This window comes from Dipodomys merriami, unplaced genomic scaffold (assembly GCF_024711535.1).
Source record: "Dipodomys merriami isolate MVZ:Mamm:240054 unplaced genomic scaffold, mDipMer1.0.p SCAF_6, whole genome shotgun sequence".
In the NCBI taxonomy this organism is placed as follows: Eukaryota; Metazoa; Chordata; class Mammalia; order Rodentia; family Heteromyidae; genus Dipodomys; species Dipodomys merriami.
In genome coordinates this window covers 6220426-6236593 of record NW_027206179.1, presented here as the reverse complement: position 1 = coordinate 6236593, position 16168 = coordinate 6220426, and positions in this window count along the sequence as shown.

The following is a 16168-nucleotide window of genomic DNA, read 5'->3' as shown; positions in this document are numbered from 1 at the left end:
GTGTGGGTGTTGGATCCATAGAGGTGACATTTGGATGGCTGGTCCCAGGGGACGTCTCGGAGGTCACGTGAGGAGGGACAGTGGTATTTTCCAGGGTGGGACTGGACGCCTCTGATACTCCGCCGTGGGTGGTTGTGGTCTCCCAGGAGGAGGCTGTTGAGGAGACCAGCTCTGTTGTCTGAGAATTAGTCAGTGCCAGTGTGGACACTTGGTCATGCCTGTTGGGTGAAGTACTTAGGTTTTTATGAGCTCTGCTGCTCCATTGTGGAGTCTCTGAACGGGTGCTGAACCCCTGTGTGGTGTTTGGGGTGGCCGAGGCACTTGGTCCTTGTGATGTGGAAGCAATAGGGAAAGGCGATAATAACTACCGTGGTTCAAGCACTGAAGTTGAGTTGTGATACAAAATTACATTAGGTTGGTTTGCGTACCTGGGGCATAGGGAGGGGTTACAGTAGCCCAGTTATAGAGCACATCTGCTGCAAATGTCCTGAGGTAGGACCTACAAATGAATTAAACCTGAGCTCTAAACCATGGCTGGGCCACTTACAGGCCGAGGGTGATCCAGCATTTTCATTCACGGCTGGGTTCCTCAGTTTCCTTATGGGTAAAATGAGGATGATGACACTGTGTCTTACAGTCAGTGAACATGTGCATAATATTTAGAACTTGACAGAGTAACCTCTACATGAATGGCAGATAATTATAAGAAAATTAAGACTAACATTACATATGTAATATATAATATATAAAACATTATATTATTACTATATAGTCTATAAATACTGTAATATTTATATACTGTAGTATAATATGGTATATACTATATATACATTATACATATTATACAATATATACTATATTGTATATATATAAAATATATGCTCTATATACTGTATGTGTACTATATACTATATATGAAATATACTATATAGTATATATGATGTATAGGCATATATAGCATATATATAGACATATCTAGCATATATACTATATAGTATATATTATAGTATATACTGTATTACATACCAGGTAGTATATATAATTATAAAATACATATTTATACTCTATAGACTCTATAATATGTATACTATACTATATACTATAGTATATGCTATGTAGAGTATATATAGTGTATATATACTATAACATATATACTATATACTATGTTATGTATATATTATATATTAATATATTAGTATAAATATATGTGACATATACTATACTATATATAATATAAACAATATATGTATATATGCTCTACTGTATAGTACATAGTACATATTAATATACAGTCTATATAGTGTACATAGTATATATATGCATACTATATAATTGCTTTGGAGTCTTAAGAATTTTCACATACTACACAGCACTTGCTATCTTTTTTTTTTTTTTTTTTTGATCATGGACCTGAACTCTGGGCCTGGGTGCTGTCCCTCAGCTCTTCAGCTCAAGGCTAGCGCTCTACCACTTGAGCCACAGAGCCAAAGGCTTTTTTCTGCTTCTGTGGTGCTGAGGAATTGAACCCAGGGCCTCATGCATGCAAGGCAAGCACTCTACCACTGAGGTACCTTCCCAGCCCTTGCCATCCTTTTTTGAGTCACCTCTGTTTAATTGTTTCTTTCCACATCATCTCTCAGGGCTAATTTTATCCGGCATGATTTAAGGTGAGAAATCACAGGGGAGAAATATTTCTAACATAACCCTTATGAATCTCTGTGAATTCATACCAACATGAAATGTATACAGAAACCCTGTGATTTTTACGGGAGGGCATTGCTTTTGTATCTAATCCACAATTTTACCTGTAATACTGGTTAAATTAGATGCCCAAATTTCTACCGAGTCCTAAGTACTTTGAAAAGAAACAAAACAAAACAAAACAGAACAGGAAGAAGTTTGTGGATGAGGTAGGCCACTCTAAGACTGCAGTTGGGAGATGAGATGAGAGAATTGCTGAAGGTAGATTGGAGTGGCTGAATTTTTTGTGAAACTTGTCTAAGATTTGTGTTTTAGTCATAGTCCCCTCCTTCTCCAAGGAAGACCACACACACACACACACACACACACACACACACACACACACACACACACACACACACATCTGTAGCCATCTATGTAATGGGTTAGCATCTTCCAAGTCTATCTGAATATCTGTCATATCTTTGGAGAACAAAGTGGTAGACCAGTTGTCCCACCAAGTGATGTCATCCACACAAGTATATTTACTGCACTCCTCCTCCATGCAAGATATAACAAGATGCAACCTCTGCAGAGCTGGCTTGCGTGACTGGTTGTTAGAAATGCTACTGCCACCCCTAGTGGGTGGAGGTGCCAGGATATTGTTCAACCTCAACCTCAGACAAAGAATTATGAGGACCCATATGTATGACCATTGTACTGGGATGGAAAAAAACCCTACTATCGTGAGATTGGTCCAGGTTAAAGCCCTGGGACTGTTGCCATGGAGATAGCAGGTGGGGAGATAATTTAATGGAGGTTGCAACAGCATCAAAAAAGTGAGGAAAGTGCAGAATGTGGTGGTGTATGCCTGTAATCCCAGCTACCTAGGAAATGGAGAAAGGGAAATTGTGGCCTGAGGAAGTCCTGGTTTTCCTGTCTGGGAAACATGCTAAAGCTAAATGGGACTGGGGCATGGTTTAAGGGTAAGAATGCTTTTTTAGCAAGTGCAAGGTCCCAAGTTCAATCCCTGGTACCTTAAAAAATACAAATGCTGGACACCAGAGGCTCATGCCTATAATCCTAGCTACTCAGGAAGCTGAGATCTGAGGATTGAGGTTTGAAGCCAGCCTAGGCAGGAAAATCTGTGAGACTCTTATCCTCAGTAAACTAAAAAAAAGCCAGAAGTGGTGCTGTGGCTCAAGGGGTAGAGCACTCACCTTGAGCAAAAGAAGCTCAGGACAGAGCCCAGGCCCAGAGTTCAAGTCCCAGGACCAGCAAAACAAAAACAAAAACATAATTACATACCTACATAAATTTGAAAGGGTTTCTGAAAGTGAGAGTGTCCTAGTATAAACAACATCCAGTGTGTTTAAATGAGGCAAAGGGAAGTGATTTTCTAGATGTGTTTTCAAAAGTTGAACATTTATGTCTGGCAAATGGACTAAGTTCTTGAGGTCCCATTTCTCAGCCTGATAACCATAGTTAATAATAAGGAGATGTGTATTTCAAACTTGTTAAGGTTCATAATGTTTATACTATTTAAAAATGATAGATTGATGAGGTAACAGATATATAAATTAATTACTCCACCTAGCTGGGCACTGGTGGCTCACGCCTGTCATTCTAGTTACTCTGAGGTTGAGGTCTGAGGATCACAGTCAAAGCCAGCCCAGACAGGAAAGTCAGGGAGTGAGACTCTTGATCTCCAATTAACCACCAAAAAGTCAGAAGTGGAGCTGTGGCTCAAGTGGTAGAGCACCAGCCTGAGTGAAAAAGCTCAGAAACAGCACCCTAGATCCTGAGTTCAAGCCTCAGGACTGGTACACACACACACACACACACACACACACACACACACACACACACACACACACACACACACACATGCGCGTGCGTGCCAAATAAATACTGAATCATTTCACATTGCACACATATAGTAACACATCACATTGTGTCCTTTGTAAAGTCTGTCACCCCAGAGCTGTCTGTATCAGAATCTCTTGGGGGGTCCAATAGCAAGCACCAAACTGCTTGGGTTCAAAGTTCAGCTATGCCAGCTTCCAGCTGCCTAGTTCTGGGCAAGTGACATCACAGATGATGCCCTAGTGCTCTTATCAATAAAATAGCAGTGGTGACAGATATACTTCGCTGGAGTATTTATGAAGAATCAATGAACTAATATTGGCACAGGACTCCAACTGAGTCTACACCGATTTCAATAAAGTATTTAACATAATGTGATGATGATGATGATGGTGGTGGTGGTGGTGGTGGTAGAGATTACTACTATTTTTTTGGGGGGGACCTGGTCATGGGGCCTGAACTTTGGGCCTGGGTTGCTGTCCCTCAGCTCTTCAGCTCAAGGCTAGCGCTCTACCACTTGAGCCACTTCCGGCTTTTTTTCTTTTTTGCTTATGTGGTGCTGAGGAATCGAACCCAGGGCCTCTGGCAATCAAGGCAAGCGCTCTACCACTGAGCCACCTTCCCAGCCCAATTACTACTATTTTTTAAGGAAAGAAGCAATAGGAAATCACAGTCACTGACAGAAAGTGGATTCGAACAGCACTGGTATGACAAACTAGAACTAGAGTAGAATCAGCCCTCCCAGTCCATCCTTTTATCTTTGGATTCCACCAGCCATAGCTGAAATTATTTAGGAAAAAAAAATAGCAAATCTAGTGCTGGTGGCTCACGCCTATCATCCCAGCTACTCAGGTGGCTGAGATCCGAGGATCATTGGTTCAAAGCCAGACCAGGCAGGAAAATCTGTGAGAATCTTATCTCCAATGAACTACCAGAAAGTTGGAAGTGGAACTATGGCTCAAGTGGTAGAGGATTATCCTTGAGTGAAAAAGCTCAGGGACAGTGCCTAGGCCTTGAGTTCAAGCCCCAGGACCAACACACACACACGCACCCCCCCCACCCCCCTACCCCCTCCCACACACACCCCAGGTACATGCTTGTGATCCTAGCTACTTATGAGGCAGAGATCAAGAGGACATTAGTTTGAGATTAACCTTCACAAAAATGTCATAAAACCCCCATCTCAACAAAGAGCGGAGTGTGGTGAAACGTATCTGTCATCCAGCTACATGAGAAGGATAAATAGTAGAATCACAGGCCAGGGCAAAAAGCAAGATCCTATCTCAAAAATAAGGAGAGGAAAGCTGGGTGCTGGTGGCTCATGCCTGTAAACCTAGCTACTCAGGAGGCTGAGATCCGAGGATCGTGGTTAAAAGCCACTCTGGGCAGGAAACTCTGTGAGACTCTTTTTTTTTAAAATTTTGCTACAAAATTTATTTATTGATTTATTCATTTATTTATTTATTTTATTGGGAGAATATCGTACAGAGGAGTTACATTTCTTTTCTTTTTTGGGGGGGGGTCCAGTTGTGGGGCCTGAACTCTGGGCCTGGGCGCTGTCCCTCAGCTCTTCAGCTCAAGGCTAGCGCGCTACCACTTGAGCCACAGCGCCACTTCCGGCTTTTTTCTTTTTGCTTATGTGGGGCTGGGGAATAGAACCCAGTGTCTCATGCATGCAAAGCAAGCGCTTTACCACTGAGCCACCTTCCCAGCCCCACATTTCTTTTTTTTTTTTTTTTACTTTTTTTTTGGGTCCGGTCGTGGGGCCTGAACTCTGGGCCTGGGTGCTGTCCCTCAGCTCTTCAGCTCAAGGCTAGCTCTCTACCACTTGAGCCATAGCGCCACTTCCGGCTTTTTTCTTTTTGCTTATGTGGTGCTGAGGAATTGAACCCAGGGCCTCAGGCATGCAAGGCGAGCGCTCTACCACTGAGCCACCTTCCCAGCCCCAGCCCCACATTTCTTATCAAGCATTGTTGCCTCCTCTTTGTTTCCCCTTCCCATCCCTTCCCATACTCCCCCCCCCCCATCCTCCCACCCCCGATGCTCCCCCCCCCCAATGTGAGACTCTTATCTCCAATGAAAAGCAGAAGTGGCACTGTGGCTCTAGTGGTAGGGTGCTAGCTCTGAGCAAAATGCTGCTCAGGGACAGTGTCCAGGCCCTGAGTTCAAGTCTCAGGACATTGAAAAAAATAAGTAGAGATAAGGGCTGCTGGGAGGATATGGATGAGGTGGTAGCGCCTGCCTAGCCAGTGTGAGGCCCTGAGTTTAAACCCTGGTACCGCTTACCTCTGAATTGACATGTGTTTATGAATTCACATGTGTTTATTAATTGCTATTCTCTAGACAATATAGCATAACAATAATATCATGGACATTATATTAGGTATTATAAGTAATCTAAATGATGATTGACAATATATAGGAAAAAAGACATAAACACATATCCATAAAAATAGAAATGTATATCTATTTAAATTTATGTAAAGAATTTATATATAAGTATATATAATTTATGTATTATTTCAATCTATTATTATCTATTATATATTAATTTGATATGCAATTATATATTACTTATGATGTATTATGTGATATATAATACATATAAATAAATATAATATATAAGAGGCTTGGGTGTCTGGGGTTTGGAATCTGAGAGGGTCCTGGAACTGAGGAAAGACAGGAGTATACTCTTGTTTGGGGGTACAGGGATGGGGAACAGCAGAGTTCCAAATACTAAGGACAAGAAGTTCTGGGAAAGACCTTGGAGGTGGTTAAAGGGGTAAATGAGGCAGATGACAGTTGAGGACCCATAGGGGAGGCCCTGGGTGAGGAAGCCCTGAAGGGCGGGTGGAGAGACCCAGCCTCCACCCCAATGCAGTGCAGTATTTGTTTCTTGACAGTTGGAGCCACAGAAAGATGTGGTCAGACCAGCCTGGGCAGCCCCCAGGGCCTCCCCTCACGGACAGGACAGGTAGGGCACCCAGGAGCTGGGGATGAACACCAGCCCCTGGCAGCAGTGCAGGTGTTGAACCCTCCTCTCTCTCTCTCTGTGTGTGTGTGTGTGTGTGTGTGTGTGTGTGTGTGTGTGTGTGTGTGTGTGTGTGTGTGTGTGTGTGTGTGTGTGTCCTGAGCTTTGAACTCAGGCCTGGGTGCTGTCCTTGAGCTTTTTCATTCAAGGCTGGTGCTCTACTGCTTAAACCACAGCCCCACTTCTGGCTTTTTGGGTGGTTCATTGGTGATCAGAGTCTCACAGACTTTACTTCCCTGGGCTGGCTTTGAGTTGTGATCCTCAGCTCCCAGCCTCCTGAGTCACTGGGATTACACGTGTGAGCTACCCGTACCAGCTTGAACCTATTACTACTGACCAGTACTCTGATGGCTGGTCCTGTGCTCACAGAAGTGGCCTGTGGGGAGTGGAGGGTGGGGAGCTGGGTCCTTTCTTAAGCAGTTGCTACTTCTTTCTCCTGCTCCCTGCCCAGGAAAGTGAGAGCTAAGTGGGGGCTCTCCTTGTAACGTGATGATAGAGAATGAAGGATAGAGAATAAAATAAGCAATGAGAAACCAGCAGGAAGGCCTTCATACGCACACACATGTGTGTACGTGCAAGTGCACACACACAATACTACTCAATGCACACACACAAACACACACAGCTTCACACATTCACAAAACACACAGAGACACACAAAGACCCTAGCAGATATCCACTCCCTTTCCCCATGGCAGCCAGGAAGTCAAGTCTGAGAGCTTCTGGTTCCTTCCTGGTTCTGTACCCAACTCAGTTCACAGAACCTTGGCCTCCCCGGGACAAATGCAACAATGAAAAAAAAATGCACATCTCTAGGTATGGTTTGAACTGGGGACTTGAACTCACTTGAACTCATGGCCTGGATGCTGTCCCTGAGCTTTTTTTTTTTTTTTTTTTTTTTTTTTTTCCCACTCAAAGTTAGCACCTCTACCGCTTGAGCCACAGTTCCACTTCTGGCTTTTTGGTGGTTCATTAGAGATATGAGCCTCACTGTCCTGCTTGGGCTGGCTTTGGACTTTGGTCTTCAGATCTCAGACTCTTGAATAGCTGGGATTACAGGCGTGAGCATTGGCACCAGGCCCCTGGTTCTCACTCTGTTGATCTTCTCCAGCTCATTCTAAAGGATAAGAATTCTTACTGACATGGCTCGTGGTCTGTTTCCCTTTTGCTAGCATGACAGGTCCAGACAGCAGAGACCTTTTACTTTGCTTACAGCTGTGTCTCCAGCAGTGTGGAACAAGTAAGTGCCTGGCACACAGCTGTGACCCGGTAAACATACAAAGAACAAATGCATCACCAAGGGTGGTGTATGAATATCCAATGAAGAAGAGGGCTCTTCAGAGACACTGAAAGTGTAACTGAGGCTTAAACACTGCCTTTGCTGGGAAGTTCTGATGACAGTACTTGGGCCTTCAGGTTCATAAAAAGCGGGAGCAAAGCTTGACCTCTGTTTCGTCTTTGTCTTCGTTCTAAGTCAATTATTTACTTTAAAGGTCCCTCAGGAGCTCAGGGCAGACCGAGCTGGTCATGACATCCTTAGGAAAAAAAAGGGACCAGAAAAGCCTCACTCCCAAACTGATGACTGTGAGCCCTCCAAACAAAACCCCCCAAAATTGTGTATAATACTAGGGTGCCTCCTGGATCAGGACTTAAGGGTCTCTGCTTGTTCCCCTTCATTGATGAGAACTATAATAACTCTGGAGCCCAGGAGAACCAGGGCTGAGATGATGATGGCCAGCCAAGAACACATCCGCGACAGGGCTGTTTAATTACATTTTGCTTCCTGTTCCCCCAGTGCGCACCACACCTGTAGTCCCTGCTATTCAGGAGGCTGAGATTTGGGGATTGTGATTCAAAGCCAGCCTGTGAAGTGAAGTCCATGAAACTCTTATATCCAATGAACCTGCTATAAGCCAGAAATGGTACTGTGGCTCAAGTGGTAGAGGGCTAAGTCTTAAGTGAAAATTAAAGCTAAGGGACAGTGCCCAGGTGCACTCAAAGAATTAAAAATGGCAATACCACATGGCCCAGTAATTGTACTTTAGGAAATAGATTCCACAGGAAATAAAGTGTTATGAAGAGATATTGCCACCTTCACCTTCATGGAAGCATTACTCAGAACCACCAAGGTGAGAGAAAGGATCTGAGAGCCTGTGGGTGGGCAAATGGAGAAGAAAAAATGATATCTTCATGAAAGGGAATATTATTCAGCCCTTAAAAAGGAGTCCTGACGTTTGCAATAACATAGATGGACCTAAAGAAAACTGTATAATGAAAGCTCTCTAAGTTCTGGAGCTCTGCCTTGCAGCATGGCTCCAACACACTTAATATTTCCATACTGTGTGCTTGAAAATTTGCAGAAGGAGTTGTTCCTTCCTGTCCTCAACACTCACAAGAATAGCCTTGATGGATCTGTGGATTGGCATGTGGGGAGAAATAACTTCGCAATATCTACCTCTGCGTATCAAAACCTCAGGCCAGCAAGGTGCCAGTGGCTCACACCTGTCATCCTGGCTACCCAGGAGGCTGAGATCTGAGGATCATGCTTTGAAACCAGCCCGGGCAGAAAAGTCCCCATGAAACTCTTATCTCTAATTAACCACTCAAAAACTGGAAGTTGTGCTGTGGCTCCAGTGGTAGAGCACTAGCCTTGGGCACAAAAGGCTCAGGAACAGAGCTCAGGCCCTGAGTTCAAGCCCCACTACCAACAACAACAACAAAAAACAGAAAAAAACCCTCAGGTCATGAGCTTACACAGCTATGTTCATCACTGCGCTATGCACAATAGCCAAAGTGTGCAAACAGCCCAGATGCCCCTTAGTAGATGAATGTGTCAAGAAAATGTGATATATATATTTATATATATACACACATATACTATATATATATATACTATTATATATAACATAATGTATAATATAAATATAATAAAATTCCATTATATATGCTTATTATATGTGTATATAAATAATGTATATAGATTATATAATGTAAATATATAATAGAATTTTATTATGTTTATATTATATATGTAATGGAATTTTGTTCAGCCATCATGAAGAATGGTACTGCATCTTTGCAAAGCAATAGGTAGTCCTGGAGAGGGAATAACATGATATTAAGTGAAGTGAGTCAGGCTCAGAGAGACAAGGATGGATGTTTTCCCCCCTCTCCTGTGTAGAAACTAGATCTGATTTATCCATGTACCAGGAAATCCAATGAGGTTGTGTGCAAGTGTACACAGATGTATTAACTGAAGGCTGGTGTTTACAGAGAATTCAAATGGTGTAATTCTTTAGGAAAACAAACTCACCGTCCAACAAGATGAACACCAGGAAACTGGCACCTGAAAGGTGTGGGGTGAGGCCAAAGGGAGGGGCCGATGGATGAATGAAGAGAGGAAGGAGGGAGAATGGGGTCATCATAGTCAGTGCACATCTTTGAAATTCAGAATATTGAGGGAGGGGTTGAGCTGGGAGGGTTGGGAGAGGTGGTATAGATTCAGATGCCTTGTCTTTATAAACCCACATATTAGCTGGCAGCTCCTTTGTACTACCACTTCAAGAACCCATGGCTCACGCCTGTAATCCTAGCTTCTCCGGAGGCTGAGACTTGAGGATCATGGTTCAAAACCAGCCTTGGCCGTGAGACTCGTATCTCCAATTAATCAGCAAATTAAAAAACAAAAAAACCCAACAAAACCCCGCCAGAAATGGAGCTGTGGCTCAGGAGGTAGAATGAATGTTTGGGACAACATCCAGGACCTGAGCTCCAGCCTCAGTACTGGCACAGATGGGGGAAAAAGAAAACAGAAAATAAAAATATAATTAAAGGGGGAAAAAAACCCCAAAGAAACATCATGTTGTATATGGTACAGGTAAATATAGTGATTTTTTTTTTTTGTCAGTCGTGGGGCCTGAACTCAGGGCCTGGGTGCTGTTCCAAAATGTGGATGCAGAAAAGCAGACTCAGTGATATTATTATTATTGTTGTTGTTGTTGTTTTGTACTGATCCTAGGACTTGAATTCGGGCCCTCGGTGCTATCCCTGACTTTATCCACTCAAGGCTAGAGCTCTACCATTTGAGCCACAACACCACTTTTGGCTTTTTCGCCTTATGTGGTGCTGAGGAACCGAACCCAGGGCCTCATGCATAGGAGGCAAGCACTCTACCACTGAGCCACCTTCCCAGACCAATATAGTGAATTTTTATTTGTCAAGATCATGTGGATGCTTGCTGATGGCTCACGCCCATACTCCTACATATTCAGGAGGCTGAGTTCTGAGGATTGTGATTCAAAGCCAGCCTGAGCAGGAAAGTCTGTGAGACTCAAAAACAAAATGCAGACAAAGGTCTTAGGTGTGTGTGTGTGTGTGTGTGTGTGTGTGTGTGTGTGTGTGTGTGTGTGTGTGTGTGTGTGTGTGTGTGTGTGTGTGTGTGTGTGTGTGTGTGTGTGTGAGCAGGAAAGTCTGTGAGACTCAAAAACAAAATGCAGACAAAGGTCTTAGGGTGTGTGTGTGTGTGTGTGTGTGTGTGTGTGTGTGTGTGTGTGTGTGTGTGTGTGTGTGTGTGTGTGTGTGTGTGTGTGTGTGTGTGTGTGTGTGTGTGTGTGTGTGTGTAGTGGTAGAACACTTGCCTGGAAACTATGAGGCCCTGAGCTCAAGCCCCAGTAAGGCTTGAACAAACCAGAACAAAACCAACAAACAAACACAAGCCAAATGCTGGTGCTTTGTGTTTAAAATCCCAGCTACTGCCAAGTGCTGGTGGCTCACGCCTGTAATCCTAGTTACTCAGGAGGCTGAGATCTGAGGATCATGGTTCAAAGCAAGGCCAGGCAAGAAAGTCCATGAGACTCTTATCTCCAATGAACCACCAGAAAACTGCAAGGGGCGCTGTGGCTCAAGTGGTAGAGGGCTAGCCTTAAGCTGAAGAGCTCAGGGACAGAGTTCAAGCCCCACAACCAACTGCTCCCCCACCCCCAATTAAAACCCTAGCTACTTAGGAGGCTGAGCTCTGAGGATCAAAGTTTAAGGTCTGTCCAGGCAGGAAAGTCTGAAAGACTCATCCTGAATGAACCACCAAAAAGCTGGAAGTGGAGGTATGTGGTTCAAGTAATATCGCTCCAGTCTTGAACAAAAAAGCTCAGGGGCAGTGCCCAGGCCCTAAGTTCAAATCCCAGGGTTGGCACATCATCATCATCATCATCATCATCATCATCATCATCTCAGACAACCCTCTGCACCCCATATTTCTGCTGAACACATTCTCCAATACTCTTAAGCTCACCACAAACCCAACAGTTCCTGCCTCCTTGAGCAACCAATTAAAATGAAAGAATAGGATCAAATAAGATCAAATAAAATAAGGACTATGGCAGTTTTTTTTGGATCTTGGGAGGGAAAGAATCCAGGAAGGGGGGGAAGGTCAGGGTCTAGGATGGACATCATCATTATCATCATCATTGTCATCATCATCATCATTGTCATCACCATCATCATCATCATCATCATCATCATCATCATTATCATCATCATCATTATCACCCAGTTGCTAAGTCCTGGAAGGTGTGTGAGTAGTTTGATTTCAGACAATCCTTATTGGAGCCCCTCCCCGCCCACACTATGGCACTGTGGGAATGCTGGGGGTGGGGGTAGGGAAGGTCTGGCTGGCCACCCCCTCAGGTGACCTGTCCTCTTGGGGACATGACTGGGGGTGGGTGGGGGAGGGGCTGGGCTTTTCAGAGCTAACCTTAGCAGCAAACCCTGTGTAAGCCTTGGGGACAAAAGGCTTGTGGCTACGTGCTTGGGGACCTATGGGGGGGACAAACCTCACCTGAGCCTGTGAGAGGTGAGATTATTTCCTCCCTGTCCGCCCACCATTGAGGCCATTGTTTGCCAGCCTCCAGAGTGACATTTCCATGACATTCCATGGAAACTCTCTTCCGGGGTCTGGGGTTGCTAACCAGCCATTTGGGTGAGTTTAGAGTTATGGGGTGGGGGAAGGTGAGGCTTGGGGGTTGGGATGTGTCTCTGCTACCATCACCCCCAGCTTCTGTGTGTGTGTGTGTGTGTGTGTGTGTGTGTGTGTGTGCACATTCAAGCTCTGCCATGAGGCCAGAACATTTTCTCAAGGCCTGAGTGAATCCCACCCCAAAATAAAATCACCCTGACCCCCCCCCAAAAAAAAAACAAACCAAACATGTCTTTAAACCCTCCGGCCACCCAGGCACTGGTGACTCACGCCTGTATGGAATCCCTAACTATACAGAAGGCTGAGATCTGAAAAATCCCAGTTCGAACCCAGCCTGGGGAAGGACCGTGCAGTGAGACTCTTGTCTCCAAATTAACCAGCAAAAAGCCAGAAGTGGAGCTGTGGCCCAAGTGGTAGAGCTCTAGCCTTGAGTGGACAAAGCTCAGGGACAGTACCCAGGCCCTGAGTTCAAGCCCTAGGACCAGCACAAAACAATAACAACAACAACAACAATAATATCACTGAGTCTGCCTTTCTGTACCCACACTTTGGCTGAGCACCCCTTTCCAATACTGTAAGCTCACACTTAACCAACCCAATAGTTCCTGCCTCCTGACCTTTGCCCACCCTGTCACCTCTGCCAGAAATCCCTTTTCCTTCCTCCACTCACCCACCTCAAAAATTCCCTGCCTGCCCCTACACATGTTCCGTGCCACCCCTGCCTGGGCCTACTGCCCTCCATCCCCATCAGTGCCCCTAAACCTGTGCCTGGGTGACCACACATCCGACTATTTTGCCCACCAGATGGAAGCTTCTGGAAACCCCGGAACTGTAATTTGTTCTCCCCTTCCTCCACCAAGAGGTGAATTCAGCTAGTGGAAGAACCCAGATTTCAGTAATGCCTCCTCCCCCAAATAAAGTTGTGAGCTAGCCAGTGAATAAAAGAGTGTCTAGGGGTCTCTACCTGCCACCAACCCTGGCATCCCTTGGTTTTATACACTTGCCTAAATCTGTGCCAAGAGAGAGAGAGAGAGAGAGAGAGAGAGAGAGAGAGAGAGAGAGAGAGAGAGAGAGAGAGAGAGACAGACAGACAGACAGACAGACAGACAGACAGACAGACAGACAGAGACAGAGACAGAGACAGAGAGACAGAGAGAGAGAGACAGAGAGACAGAGAGAGAGAGAAAAAACCAAAGCAGCCTATTCATGCACTGGTGGCTCACGCCTGTCATCCTAGCTACTCAGGAGGTTGCAATCTGAGGATCACAGTTCAAAGCCAGCCCAAGCAGAAAGTCCCATGAGACTCTTATCTCCCATTAAACATCAAAAAGTCACCAGTGGAGCTGTGGCTCAAAATGGTAGATCACCAGCTTTGCACCCTTGCACGCACGTGCGCGCGCACACACACAGACACAGACACAGACACAGACACAGACACAAGTTCAGGGACAGCACCCAGGCCTTAGTTCCAGCCCCAGCATGGGGTACATTTGCGTTTAGAGACATTTTTCTATTTTTTGTTTCTACTTTCTATTTCTGTTTTCTATTTACTATTATCAAAAGATAATAGTAATAAATGAAAAGCAAAAAGAAGCAGCCCTCCCAGCTGTCCTGCATGGTGGAAGGAGGCTTGGTTGGGGGGTGGCTGCCTCCCCACCCCAGTGGGTGGTCTCTGCCCATCTCTTCCCAGGGGCTTACCTGGCTGGCAGGTGAGCAGGAAAGTCGCAGTCAGGGCCAGTAGGGACTGGAGTTGGGGGGCCTGGCTGTGTCCCCCGCCCATCCTTTCTGCCCTTGGGGGGGGGGCTGAGCGTGCTCCTCACCCACAGAGCGAGGCCCGGCCACTGTGCCCAGCCCAGCCTTGGCGTGGGTTTAGAAAGCCGGTAATGGACACACCTTGCTGAGCCTCCCAAGAGGGGCAGGGCCTGCCTGCCTGCCCCAGGAGACGCAGCAGCTGGGGACATGGCCGCTAGCAAAAGGTCATTTGGCATTACCAAGAGAGGACCCAGTGGACCACACCCAGGTCAACGCCCTCCACGAACAGATACCTGAAGATCTGGGGTCCAACTAAGAGATGACCCCTGCAACAGCCTGAAGGCTGCCCCTCCCTCACTTCTCCTGTTTGCGCCCCCCCACATCTGTCCCTCCCACCCCCACATTCTACCTGTGGTCTCCCTCTCTCTCTCTCCCTCCCTTCCTTTCTCCCTCCCTCCCTCCCTTTCTCTCTCCCTCCCTCCCATTCAGAGACTGGTACAGCCAGACTGCAGTTAGGTGGGCCCTCCCTGGGAGTGGGAGGGGTGTGTGTAGGGGAGTGGGGGGAGTGAGGAGGCACTGTGGCTGCTTCCAGAAAGTTCTGGAATGTGTGGGAGTTACCTCCTCTCCCCCCACGCACCCCCAGGTTGAATTCTCTCATGAGAATCACTGGCTGCCAAAGGAAATGAAGGTTGATTTATCCCAGTTTTCAAGAGTCCCCTGCCCCTCCCAAAGAGACTCACCCCTGCCTCCATCACCCCACCCCATCAAGCTGGGGGGGGGCAAAGTAATCCCTCAGGACAGGTGGGTGAAAAAGGTTGGGGCACCCAACAGGAAGAGGATTTGTAATTCTGCTTCCTCTTTGGGGAGAGCTCAGCTGCTCCTTCTCCTCCTTCTCTTTCTCCTCCTTCTCCTCCTTCTCCTTCTCCTTCTCCTTCTCCTTCTCCTTCTCCTTCTCCTTCTCCTCCTTCTCCTTCTCCTTCTCCTCCTCCTCCTCCTTCTCCTCCTCCCCCTCCCCTCCCCTTCTCCTTCCCCTTTCCTTTCCCCTTCCTCTTCCTTTTTCCTTCTTCTTCTTCTTCTTCTTCTTCTTCTTCTTCTTCTTTTTTTTTTTTTGCTTTTGTGGCAATCCTGGGGATTGAACTCAGGGCCTGGGCCCTGTCCCTGAGTGTTAGCTTTTTCATTCGAGACTGGCACTCACCACTTCAGCTTTTTTGGTGGTTCATGGAAGATAAGAATCTCACTACCACCAATCCTCAGATCTCAGCCTCCTGAGTAGCTGAGCTGGTGAAGTGGGTTAAATGGCACTTGGCACCCGAGAAGGTGTGGACAGGGGCAGAAGCTGAAGGTGCCAGGGGAGTGGATCAGGACTACAAAAGTCCTGCTCTTGTGTCTCGTGCCTGGAGTCAAACTCCAGCCAGCTGGGTCAGTGCTTCTCTGGGTCCAGTCACCAGGATTCCTGAAATTTCCTGTTACTTACTGCTCCCTGCTGGCCCAGCACCTACCCCCCCTCCCTCCCTCCCTCCTCCCTCCCTCCCTCCCTCCCTCCCTTCCTTCCTTCCTTCCTTCCTTCCTTCCTTCCTTCCTTCCTTCCTTCCTTCCTTCCTTCCTTCCTTCTTCCTTCCTTCCTTCCTTCCTTCCTTCCTTCCTTCCTTCCTTCCTTCCCCTTCTCCTTCCATCTATACTTCTTCCCCTCCTTCCCTCTCTCCTTCCCTCCCTCCCTTCTTTCCCTCTCTCCCTTCCTCCCTTCCCTCTTTCCTTCTTTCCTTCCTCCCATTCTTCCTTCTTTCTTTCCTTCCTATGTCACTAAAATGCTGGAGCTGGAAGAAGCTGGAGAGAATGGAGTTTCCACAGAGGAGAAAGAATGAGTTGAG